The 11,460-nt window shown below is 37.6% G+C and overlaps 1 protein-coding gene across 7 annotated transcripts in view; it reads left to right on the forward strand.

Moving 5' to 3' along the window:
- LOC100518417 (adhesion G protein-coupled receptor E2) overlaps positions 1-11,035 on the forward strand; it is a 66,701-nt gene extending 55,666 nt beyond the window's left edge. For 5 of the 7 annotated variants that reach the window (XR_014837508.1, XM_021083675.2, XM_085012611.1 and 2 more), the window contains one exon: positions 8,977-11,035. The gene's annotated coding sequence lies outside the window, so the exon portion shown is untranslated. The remainder of the gene's footprint in view (positions 1-8,976) is intronic. The other 2 variants (XM_021083673.2, XM_085012613.1) reach the window with 1 other exon arrangement.
- The last annotated feature ends 425 nt before the right edge of the window (positions 11,036-11,460 follow it).

Genomic DNA, 11,460 nt, shown 5'->3' on the forward strand with positions numbered 1-11,460 from the left:
AAATACACAAGAATCAATGATCTGAATTGGCAAGGCACATTCCACTCAGATCCACATTATACTATCCTTTTCCTCTACACCTTCTTCCATGTAACACTCATTCAGCAGCACCCCTTCCAAAATGCAGAAATGGGGGCTTGAATTATGTACTTATTTATGCATTAAACAGAAGTGTGTCATCTGACACATTAGACTTTTATTTTTAACAAGGCTGCCTAATATTTTTGTCACCTTCTACCCAATGTAAAACCAGGCAGGAAAAGCAGTAATTACATGGGATAAGTCATTGCAAAGACCACTAAGAACAATTACTAGTTTAGACTTATAAACTTCTTTTACTGATGTTTTCTCACTTCTTCCATCTTTTGTTAAATCCCTTGAATTTACTTTCCTGTTTACAGGAGCTTATTATTTGCCTGAAACTCCTTCTGCATTCATCTCATTAACTTGTTCACCCAACCTCCATAAGAACTGGTTCCACTACTGAATTTTCTATCTCCTCCCCCTTTCTAAGAAATATCTCAATCACTTATTTCACAGAGGAAATCAGTCATCATTGATGGCACTTTGTGAATTCCATGTCATCAACTGTACCAAGCAGCATGCACCTTCTCCATATTGACACAACTTTCCTTCTTCTCTCTGAAGACAATGCTTCCACCTGTGCTTTGGATCCCATCGTTCATGCCTTATCAATTACCTTACATTATTGTTCACATATATTCCCTCTCTCTCTCTCTCTCTCTTCCCCTCTCCCCTTCTCTCTTCCTCCCTCCCTTTCTCCTTCCCTCACCTTTTCAACAGTATTCTTCCCATAGTCATGGAAACATGTTTGGTCCTCTTCTATCTTACAAACTTGTACTACTTGGCCTTCTTCTAGCTACCAGCTGAGATTTGACTTTTCACTCTTGTCTCCATTTCCTTGCCTTAAAACCACTCCTTCAACCCGTCAAAATATAGCTTTTTTCCTCCATCATTCCACCAAAGCAAATATCTCTTAGACCTACAATGATCTCCATCTCCCAAAAAGTCCTTTCAGAACCTTTCTCATGAAACTTTCTCACTCCCTTCTCATGAAACACTCCTTCCTTATTCCCTCTAGATTATGTACATGCCCCTCCATGTCTTTCTTCCATTCTCTCTTGTTCTTCTCTTTTGTTTCCTTTATAGTTCTATCTAATGGATTGGTTCTGATTTGCATTAAATACTTTCTTCCTAGACAATAATATTTCTTCCTTAGGTTCAGTCATCAGCTAGAAACAAATGATAGCCACTATGTTTCTCTACTTCTGACATCTCTGAGCTCTAGAGGATTACTTGACTTTTTTGACATCTCAAAGACATCTTCATCTCAGCCTTCCAGTACAAGTGTTGCAATCTTTACCCTAGTCCAATCCTTTCCCATGGTGTCTTTTTTAATCCGCATGGTGCCACAATTCATCCTGTGGCACAAGTTTGGAACCTAAAAGTTAGTTACAACAATTATCTTATTTCCCATCACATCCTACCCATTTTTCAATTCCATTGTCCTTATCTTCTTAGTATGTCCCCAGTTTGTCCATCTAGCTTAACCTCCATCAATTCCTCCTTAGCCAGGCTGCTATTGTCACTTTCCTGAACAACTACAATATCTTCCTGACTACTCTTTCCACCCTTGTCACCTCCCAATGCATCTTTTACACAGAAATCATAACTATCTTTTCAAAATGCAGATAAAATCATGTCACTCTCTTTTCTTTTTGCATTTTAGGACTGCACCTGTGGCATTTGGAGGTTCCCAGGCTAGGGGTCAAATTGGAGCTACAGCTGCCAGCCTATACCACAGCCACAGCAACACCAGATCCGAGCTGCATCTGTGACCCACACTATAGCTCACGGTAATGCCAGATCCTTAACCCATTGGGCGAGGCCAGGGATTGAATCTACAACCTCATGGTTCCTAGTCAGATTCATTTCTACTGCGCCACGACAAGACTCCATTTGTAGACTTTTCTTTTTTACCTTTTATCTTTTTTTCCACTGTACAGCATGGTGACCTAGTTAACACATACATGTATACATTCTTTTTTCTCACATTGCATATTCCAACATAAGTGAATAGACAGAGTTCCCAGTGCTACGCAGAGGGATCCTATTGCTATTTCATTCCAAAGGCAATAGTCTGCATCTATTAACCCCAAGCTCCCAGTCCATTGTTTGTTGACTTTTTGATGATAGCCACTCTGGCTGGGGTAAGGTTGTACCTCATAGTGGTTTTGCATTTCTCTAATAATTAGTGATGTTGAACATCTTTTCATGTGTTTGTTGGCCATCTGTATGTCTTCTTTGGAGAAGTGTCTGTTTAGATCTTCTGCCCATTTTTGGATGGGGTGGTTTGTTTTTTTGGTATTGAGATGCAGAATGTGTTTATAAATTTTGGAGATTAATCCCTTGTCAGTCGCTTCATTTGCAAATATTTTCTCCCATTCTGTGGGTTGTTTTTTCATTTTGTTTAGGGTTTCCTTTGCTGTGCAGAAAAATTTACGTTTAATTAAGTCTCATTTGTTTATTTTTGTTTTTATCGTCATTATTCTAAGAGGTGGATCAGAGAAGATGTTGGCTGTCGTTTATGGCGGAGAGTGTTTGGCGTATGTTTTCCTCTAAGAGTTTTATAGTATCTGGCCTTATATCAAGGACCTTATATCAAGGCCTTATATCATTTTGAGGTTTTTTTTGTGTATGGCGTTGGGAGGTGTTCTGATTTCATTCTTTCACATGTGGCTGTCCAGGTTTCCCAGAACCACTTATTGAAGGGGCTGTCTTATCTCCATTGTATATTCTTGCCTCCTTTGTCATAGATGAGTTGACTGTATGTGTGTAGGTTTAGCTCTGGGCTTTCTATCCTGTCCCACTGATCTGTATGTCTGTCTTTGTGCAAGTACCGTATGGTTTTGATGACTGTAGCTCTGTAGTATAGTCTGAAGTCATGGAGCCTGATTCCTCTGGCTCCATTTTTCTTTTTCAGGATGTTTTTGACTATCCTGGGTCTTTTGTGCTTCCAAACAAGCTTTAAAATATTTTGTTCGAGTTCTGTGAAAAATGTCCTTGATAATTTGATGGGGATTGCCTTGAATCTGTAAATTGCCTTGGATTTGGTTTGCTAGTATTTTCTTGAGGATTTTTGCATCTACATTCTTCAGTATTGTCATTTTGATAATATTAACTCTTCCAATCCAAGAGCATGGTATGTCTTTCTATCTGTTTGTGTCATCTTTGATTTCTTTCACCAGTGTCTTATAGTTTTCAGAGTATAGGTCTTTTGTCTCTTGAGGTAGGTTTATTCCAAAGTATTTTATTCTTTTTGATGTGATGGTAAGTAAACGGGATTGCTTCCCTAATTTCTCTTTCTGATCTTTCCTTGTTAGTATATAGAAATGCAGTTGATTTCTGTGTATTAATTTTGTATCCTATGACTTTGCCAAATTCATGGATGAGCTCTAGCAGTTTTCTGGAAGAATATTTAGGCTTCTCTAGGTATAGTATTATGTCATATGCAAATAGTGGTAGTTTTTCCTCTTCCTTTCCAATTTGGATTCCTTTTATTTCTTTTACTTCTCTGATTGCTGTGTCTAGGACTTCCAAAACTATGTTAAATAGTAGTGGTGAGAATGCACATCCTTGTCTTGTTCCTGATCTCAGCAGGATTTATTTCAGCTTTTCACCATTGAGAATGACGTTAGCTCTGGGTTTGTCATATATGGCCTTTACTATGTTGAGGTAGGTTCCAGTTTTGCCCACCTTTTGAAGGTTTTTTTTTTTTAATCAGAAATGGGTGTTTAATTTTGTCAAAGGCTTTTTCGCATCTATTGAGAGGATCATATAGTTTTTATTCTTCGGTTTGTTAATGTGGTGTATCACACTGATGGATTTGCAGATATTGAAGAATCCTTGCATCCCTGGGATAAATCCCACTTGATCATGATGTACAATCCTTTTAATGTATTGTTGGATGTGGTTTTCTAGTATTTTGTGGAGGATTTTTGCAGCTACATTCATCAGTGAAATTGACCTTAATTTTCTTTTGTGGTATCTTTTTCTTGTTTTGGGATCAGGGTGATGGTGGCTTCATAGAATGAGTTTGGGAGTGTTCCTTCCTCTGCAATTTTTTGAAATAGTTTCAGAAGGAGAGGTGTTAGCTCTTCTCTAAATGTTTGATAGAATTCACCTGTGATGCCATCTGCCTGGACTTTTGTTTATTGGAAGTTTTAAAATCACAGTTCCAATTTCAGTTCTTGTGATGGGTCCATTCATCTTTTCTCTTTCATCTTGGTTTAGTCTTGGAAGATTGTACTTTTCTAGGAATTTGTCCATTTCTTCTAGGTTTTCCATTTTATTGGCATATAGTTGCATATAGTAGTCTCTTATGACCCTTTGCATTTCTGCGATGTCCATTGTTAATTCTCCTTTTTCATTTCTTTTGTTTTAAATAATTTTTTTTGTCTTTTTGCCTTGTCTAGTGACACTCCCATGGCATGTGGAGGTTCCCAGGCTATGGGTCTAATCGGAGCTGTAGCCGCCAGCCTATGCCACACACAGCAACATGGGATCTGAGCTGTGTCTGTGACCTACACCACAGTTCATGGAAACGCCAGATCCTTAACCCACTGAGCAAGGCCAGGGATCAAACCCACAAACTCGTGGTTCCAATCAGATTCGTTAACCACTGCGACACAACGGGAACTCCTTTTTCATTTCTAATTTTATTGATTTGAGTCCTCTCTCTTTTTTTCTTGATAAGTCTGGCTAAGGGTTTCTCAGTTTTGTTGGTCTTTTCAAAGAACCAGCTTTTTGTTTCATTGATCTTTTCTATGGTTTTCTTCATTTCTATTTCATTAATTTCTCCTCTGATCTTTATGATTTGTTTTCTTCTACTAACTTTGGGTCTTGCCTATTCTCTCTCTAGCTGCTTTAGATGTAAATAAATTTAGGTAGTTTATTTGAGCTTTTTCTTCTTTCCTTGAGGTAGGCTTGTATTGCTATAAACTTTCCTCTTAGAACAGCTTTTGCTGCATCCCATAGGTTTTGGAGTGTCGTATCTTTATTGTCATTTGCTGCTAGGTATTAAAAAAATACCTCTTTGATTTCTTCAGTGATCCATTGGTTGTTTAGTAGCATGTTATTTAGTCTCCAAATGTTTGTGTTTTTTGCAGTTTTCTCTTTTTGTTGATTTCCAGTCATAATGCCTTGTGGTTTTAAAAGGTGCTTGATATGATTTCAATTTTCTTAAAGTTACTGAGGCTTGATTTGTCACCCAGAATGTGATCAATCTTAGAGAATGTTCTCAGTGCACTTGAGAAGAATGTGTATTCTGTTGCTTTTGGATGGAATGTCCTATAAACATCTATTAAGTTCATCTGGTCTAATGCTTTATTCAAGGCCAGTGTTTCCTTGTTGATTTCCTGTCTGGATGATCTGTCCATTGCTGTAAGTGTGTGTTAAAGTCTCCTGCTATTATTGTGTTATTATCAATTTCTCCTTTTAATGTTGTTAGCAGTTTCCTTATATATTGAGGTGATCATATGTTGGGTGCATATATATTTACAATTGTTATATCTTCTTGGATTGATCCTTTGATCATTATGTAATGTCCTTCCTTGTCTATTATACTATTCTTTATTTTAAGGTCTATTTTGTCTGATATGAGTATTCCTACTCCAGCTTTCTCTTGATTCCGGTTTGCCTGGAATGTTTTCTTCCAGCCTCTCACTTTCAGTTTGTATGTGTCCCTAGAAGTGAAGTGGGTCTCTTGAGGACAGAATATATATGGATCTTGTTTTTCTATCCATTCAACCAGTCTATATCTTTTGGTCAGGGCATTTAGTCCATTAACACTTAAGGTAATTATTGATATGTATGTTTTATTGCCATTTTATTAACTGTTTTGGATTTGTTTTTGTTGCTCTTTTTTCTTTTCTTCTCATGTTCTCTCCTCTTGTGGTTTGAGGACTTTCTTTAGTGTTGTATTTGAGTTGATTTTTCTTATTTGTGTGTGTACCTATTATAGATCTTTTGTTTTCAGTTGCTCTGAAATTTTGATATAGGAATATATATATATATATATATATATATATATATATATATATATATATATATACACGAGATTGTTTTAAGTTGTTGGTCTCTTAACTGCAAGTGCATCTCCAGTGTCCTGCATTTGTACCCTCCTCTTCTCACAGTTTCTGATTTTGGTAGCATATTTGTGTGTAGATGATTTCCTACTTTTACTGTATATATGCCTTTACTTGTGAGCCTTGTCATTTGTGATATTTTTTTCTTCCTGGTTGTGGCTTTTACTTTTCTGCCTGGTGAAGTTCCTTTAGTATTTGTTGTAAAGCTTGTTTAGTTTTGCTGGATTCTCTTAGCTTTTGCTTATCTGTAAAGCTTTGATTTCCCTTCAAAATTGAATGAGAGGCTTGCTGGGAAATTAATCTTGGTTGGAGGTTTTTTTCCTTTCATCATGTTATGTACATTATGCTACTACATTCAGGCCTGCAGAATTTCTGCTGAAAAATCTGCTGATAACCTTACTGGGGTTCCCTTGCATGTTATTTGTTTATTTTCCCTAGCTGCTTTCTTTCTTTCTTTCTTTCTTTTTTGTCTTTTTGCCATTTCTAGGGCCACTTCTGTGGCATATGGAGGTTCCCAGGCTAGGGGTCTAATCAGAGCTGTAGCTGATGGCCTACACAATGTGGGATCTGAGCCACATCTGCAACCTACACCACAGCTCACAGCAGCACCAGATCCTTAACCTACTGAGCAGGCCAGGGATCAAACCCACAATCTCATGGTTCCTAGTCGGATTCATTAACTGCTAAGCCACAATGGGAACTCCCCTAGCTGCTTTCTTTTTTAAAAATTAAATTTTTTAAAGCTGCTTTCAATATTTTATCTTTGTCTTTAATTGTGGTCAGTTTGATTAATATGTGTCTTATTGTGTTCCTCCTTAGGTTTATTTTATGTGGTACTTATTGTGCTTCCTGGATTTGAGTGAGTGGTTCCTTTCTCATGTTAGGAAGGTTTTTGGCTATTATCTCTTTGAATATTTTTTTTCTATCCTCTTCTCTCTCTCTTCTCCTTCTGGCACCCCTATAATATGGATGTTGGTGCATTTAACATTGTCCCACAGTTTTCTTAGACTGTCCTCATTTCTTTTCAACCTTTTTTCTCTTTTCTCTTCTGCATCAGTGATTTCCACTAGTCTATCCACCACCTTGCTTATTCATTCTTCTGCCTCCTGTATCCTGCTGTTGGTTGCTTCCAATTTTTTTTTTAATTTGGGCTATTGTATTTTGCTTGCTTAACATTTAAATCTTGTATTTTTTCTGAGCCTTCATGTTCTTGAGTCAGCTCAGCTTCGCAAGGCCATAACACCATTCCTGAGAATCCCTGAGCAGGCTCTGAACTTCCTTTACTCTAGAATCCCAGTACAATATCCACCTCTGTACTTCAATTGTGTTCATTTTCTATTGCTGTTATAAGTTACCCTAGATATCTTGCTACACACAACACAAATTTATGTTACAGATCTTAAAGTTAAAAGTCCAAAATAGTTTTTTTTTGGGGGGGCTAAAATCAAGGTGTCAGTAGAACTGCATTCTTTCTGGAGTCTCTAGGGGAATATTTGCTTTTTTTTTGTTACCTCCTAGAGGCTGCCTGCTTTCCTTGGCTATTGGCCCCATGCTCCACTCAATGTTCAAAGCCTTTAGTATAGCATAAAGTCTCTCTCTCTTCTCAGCTTATGTCATTATATTTATTTCCATGTCTCTGACTCTATATTTACCTCCTTCCCTTTAAAGACCCTGATCATTCCATTGGCTCATCTGAAGAATCCAGGATGATTTTCCCATCTCAAGATCCTTAAATTAATTATACTACAAAATTCATTTCTTTTCCTTGTAAAGTAATATACTCATAAGTTCCAGAAATTAGGATGTGGTCGTCATTGGGGGACCATTATTCTGCCTAGCATGCCTATTATGCATAGGTTTCATTGAACTATTGTAGAACCATCAAAATCTGCCTCATATTGTAGATATTTAAATAAATATTTACCATTATCCTCATCCCCTCAGAGATGATATATGCCGTGAGGAAAGAAATGTACTTTCTGTGCAGAGAAATACGGTAATGGCATTATATAGCCAATGAAAGATTCTTAAATGCAAGTAATCTGATTGGCTCTTTTCACTGTCAAAGGAGGAAACAAATCCACTGCTGAATTTATTTTCTACTGTCTCCTAAAATTTGGTGTCTCTGGTATTTAAAAGATGTAGAAATGTGTCCCTCTCATTATGGTATCTCTTCTGTGGCTTCCTGTAGTCTTGTTTAGGAACAACAAAGTATTTTCGCTTGTGTTTAGTTCTGTCTAGTTTCCTGAAGTGCAAATATTTATAAAATTCTTGAGTAGAGATAAGTATATGAAGTTGCCCATCTCAAGCACCTGAAATTACCCTGAGCTTCCTACAGACCTAGGAATAAATAACTCATATTGGGGATGGTGATGATAGGGAAAAGAAGAATTGAATGCTTCTTCCTTTACATCTCAGGTGATTCACAAGAGATAAAATTTCTAATATTTTATTAATTTTCCACTTGCTTCTTTTTATGACTCTATGCAGAAAGCAATGTTTCAAAACCTTGAAGCAGAGGGACCAGGACATACATTTTGAAAAGATAGATATTTTTTGGTAGTATATTTAACTACTCTTATATTCTGTAACTTGAGGGTTAGAAAATGTAGGGTGATGGAACTCCTGAGAAAGACCTGGGTCTACCAAAAAGCAATCTGGTAGGACTTTTGACCTTACCCTGACACACCCATCTGGCAAGGAAATTAAGTGATCAAAGTCTTCTTAAATTTATTTCTTTTTTTCAAAGGAAGCTTTTTAGATTATCTTTCTATAGCCTTATGTAACATATCTAAAATATTATTTTTAGGTTAATTAAAAAATCTTTTGAAGTATATCCTCTACTTCCATGGAAGATCTGAAGTATTATTCTTTGAGCCATTGAGAGAGGATAAAAAAGACTTTGTCATGTGTATTTCCAGAAATCCATTGTGTCAGCATGTGAAAGAAGTTGTGGTGGACATGTTTGATCCTCAATTCCTGCAAAATTTGGAATTTTTTTGTGCCCCACAGTGCATTCGGAAAACTATCAGCAGATCAAGGGCTAGCTGTGGCCCAATGCCTCAGCCACGTTGGTTAAAACCCTTTTCTGAAGGCTCTCCTTCCTACAAAGACTCTGAAAGATGCTGAAGGTCTATGATCAGGAAAACCAGCCTCAAGAGATATTCATACAAACAACATCCAAAAGAATGAGGATGTTCACACCAGAGTCTGGATTTCTTAATTGTTTTGTTCTGTTTTCTATGGGTTTATTTAGTCACTCAGTCATAAATATTTATTACTCACCATGTCCAAGGCAGAGATCAAGAGACGCACATGTCCTGCCTTCATGGAGCTCTCAGGGGGAGGTAAAGTAATTTTGTGCAGTTAGAGTTGATTTAGAAGCTAAAAGAGTCCTTTAGGTCATGTCTCTATAGCTGTGTAGTTGAAGTATAAACCATTTGACAGACACCATCTTCTTTCATCCTCACACCAAGTTTCACAAAGTTTGAAAACTCAGATCATGACATGCATATTTTGGATTTTGTGGGCCAGTGTTCAGTCTGGGTTCTCTAGAGAAATAGAACTGATAGGATACACACACACACACACACACACACACACGAAGATTTATTATGAGATACTGACTCACATGATAGTGGACACTGAGAAGTCCCACAGTCTTGCCATCTCCAAGCTGGAGACCCAGGAAAACCAGTGGTACAGTTGGAAGACCTGAGAACCAGACTGCTGATAATATGGACTCCAATTTGGGTCTGAAGACTTGAGAACCATGAGTGTGGAGAGCAGAAGATTGATATCCCTGCTCAAATAGGCTGAGTTAATTTAACTGGCTTCCACATTTTTATTCTATTCAGACTCTCAATGGATTGGTTGATGCTCATCCACATTGGAGAGGACCATCAGCTCTACTTGGTCCATCAGTTCAAATGCTGATCACTCTGGAGACAGCCTCACAGATACACTCAGAACCCATGGTTGATCAGTTGGCTGGGTATCCTATGGCCCAGTCAATCTGACACACAAAATTAACCATCACTGCCAGATAAGTATAGAAACATCCCAGATCTGCCATTGTAGCATGAAAATTGCTATAGACACTCATAAGTGAATGATCATGACTTTTTTTTTTTTTTGGTTTTTAGGGCTGCACCTATGGCATATGGAGGTTCAAGGATAGCAGTCAAATAGGAGCTGTAGCTGCTGGCCTATGCCACAGCCACAGCAACACAGGATTTGAGCCACATCTGCAACCTATGACACAGCTCACAGCAATGCCAGATCCTTAACCCACTGGCAAGGCCAAAGATTGAACCTGCGTCCTCACGGATTCTGGTCAAATTTGTTTCTGCTGAGCCACGAAGGGAACTCCTGATCATGGCTGTGGTTTTTTTTTTAAAGGAAAGTTAGGATATCCAGCTTTTATTTATGACAAAAGTTCATAAAACTGTGATGGCTAAGTTAATGAGAGCGAATGAAGTTCCCCATTGACACTATTAATAACACATGAGAGATTGAAATATCATCTGCAATATAACTGCTGATAATGTAATGAATAACCATAAGAGTGAAATACCTTGTATTTTCACAAGTTTTGTATGTTTGCTCACTAATTCTTTATCTGTCTCAATGCATATTTTTAACATCACCATTCATAACACACCTTAGCAGATCCTACTTCAGGTTATACTAAGTGTTTTTTCAACTTCTTCAAAAATATTTGACCCAGAGTAGTTCCATGCAGACCCTTCATAGTTACCAACTCCTCAGTCATTTTAAACTCAGCACTCATCAACCTCTCAGGCCTAGTCTCCTCAATACTGATACTATCATGGCTGTGTTTTAATAAAGCTTTATTTATGGATACCGAATGTGAATTTCATGTAATGTTCACATGACACAAGATATTATTTTGATTTTTTTCACCCATTAAAAAATGTAAGTGGGATAGTTCCTGCTGTGGTGCAGTGGGTTAAGAATCTGACTGCAGTGGCTTGGGTTACTGTAGAGGTGCAGGTTTGATCACCATCCTGGTGCAGTGGATTAAAGGATCCAGCATTGCTGCAGCTGTGGCTTGGATTCAGTCCTTGGCCTGGGAATTTCCATATGCCATGGGGTGTGTCCATAAAAAATGCAAATTATCTATCGATGGATGAATGGATAAAGCAAATGTGATACACACACACACACACACACACAGGAATATTGTTCAGCCATAAGAAAAAATGAAATCCTGTCATTTGTGATATCATGAAGGGACCTTGAGGACATTATGTTAAGTGAAATAAGTCAG

Source organism: Sus scrofa, chromosome 2 (assembly GCF_054392235.1).
Source record: "Sus scrofa isolate SSC_HxYL_T2T_F1_AM1 chromosome 2, Sscrofa_HxYL_maternal_Yorkshire_Landrace_v2.0, whole genome shotgun sequence".
Taxonomy (NCBI): domain Eukaryota; kingdom Metazoa; phylum Chordata; class Mammalia; order Artiodactyla; family Suidae; genus Sus; species Sus scrofa.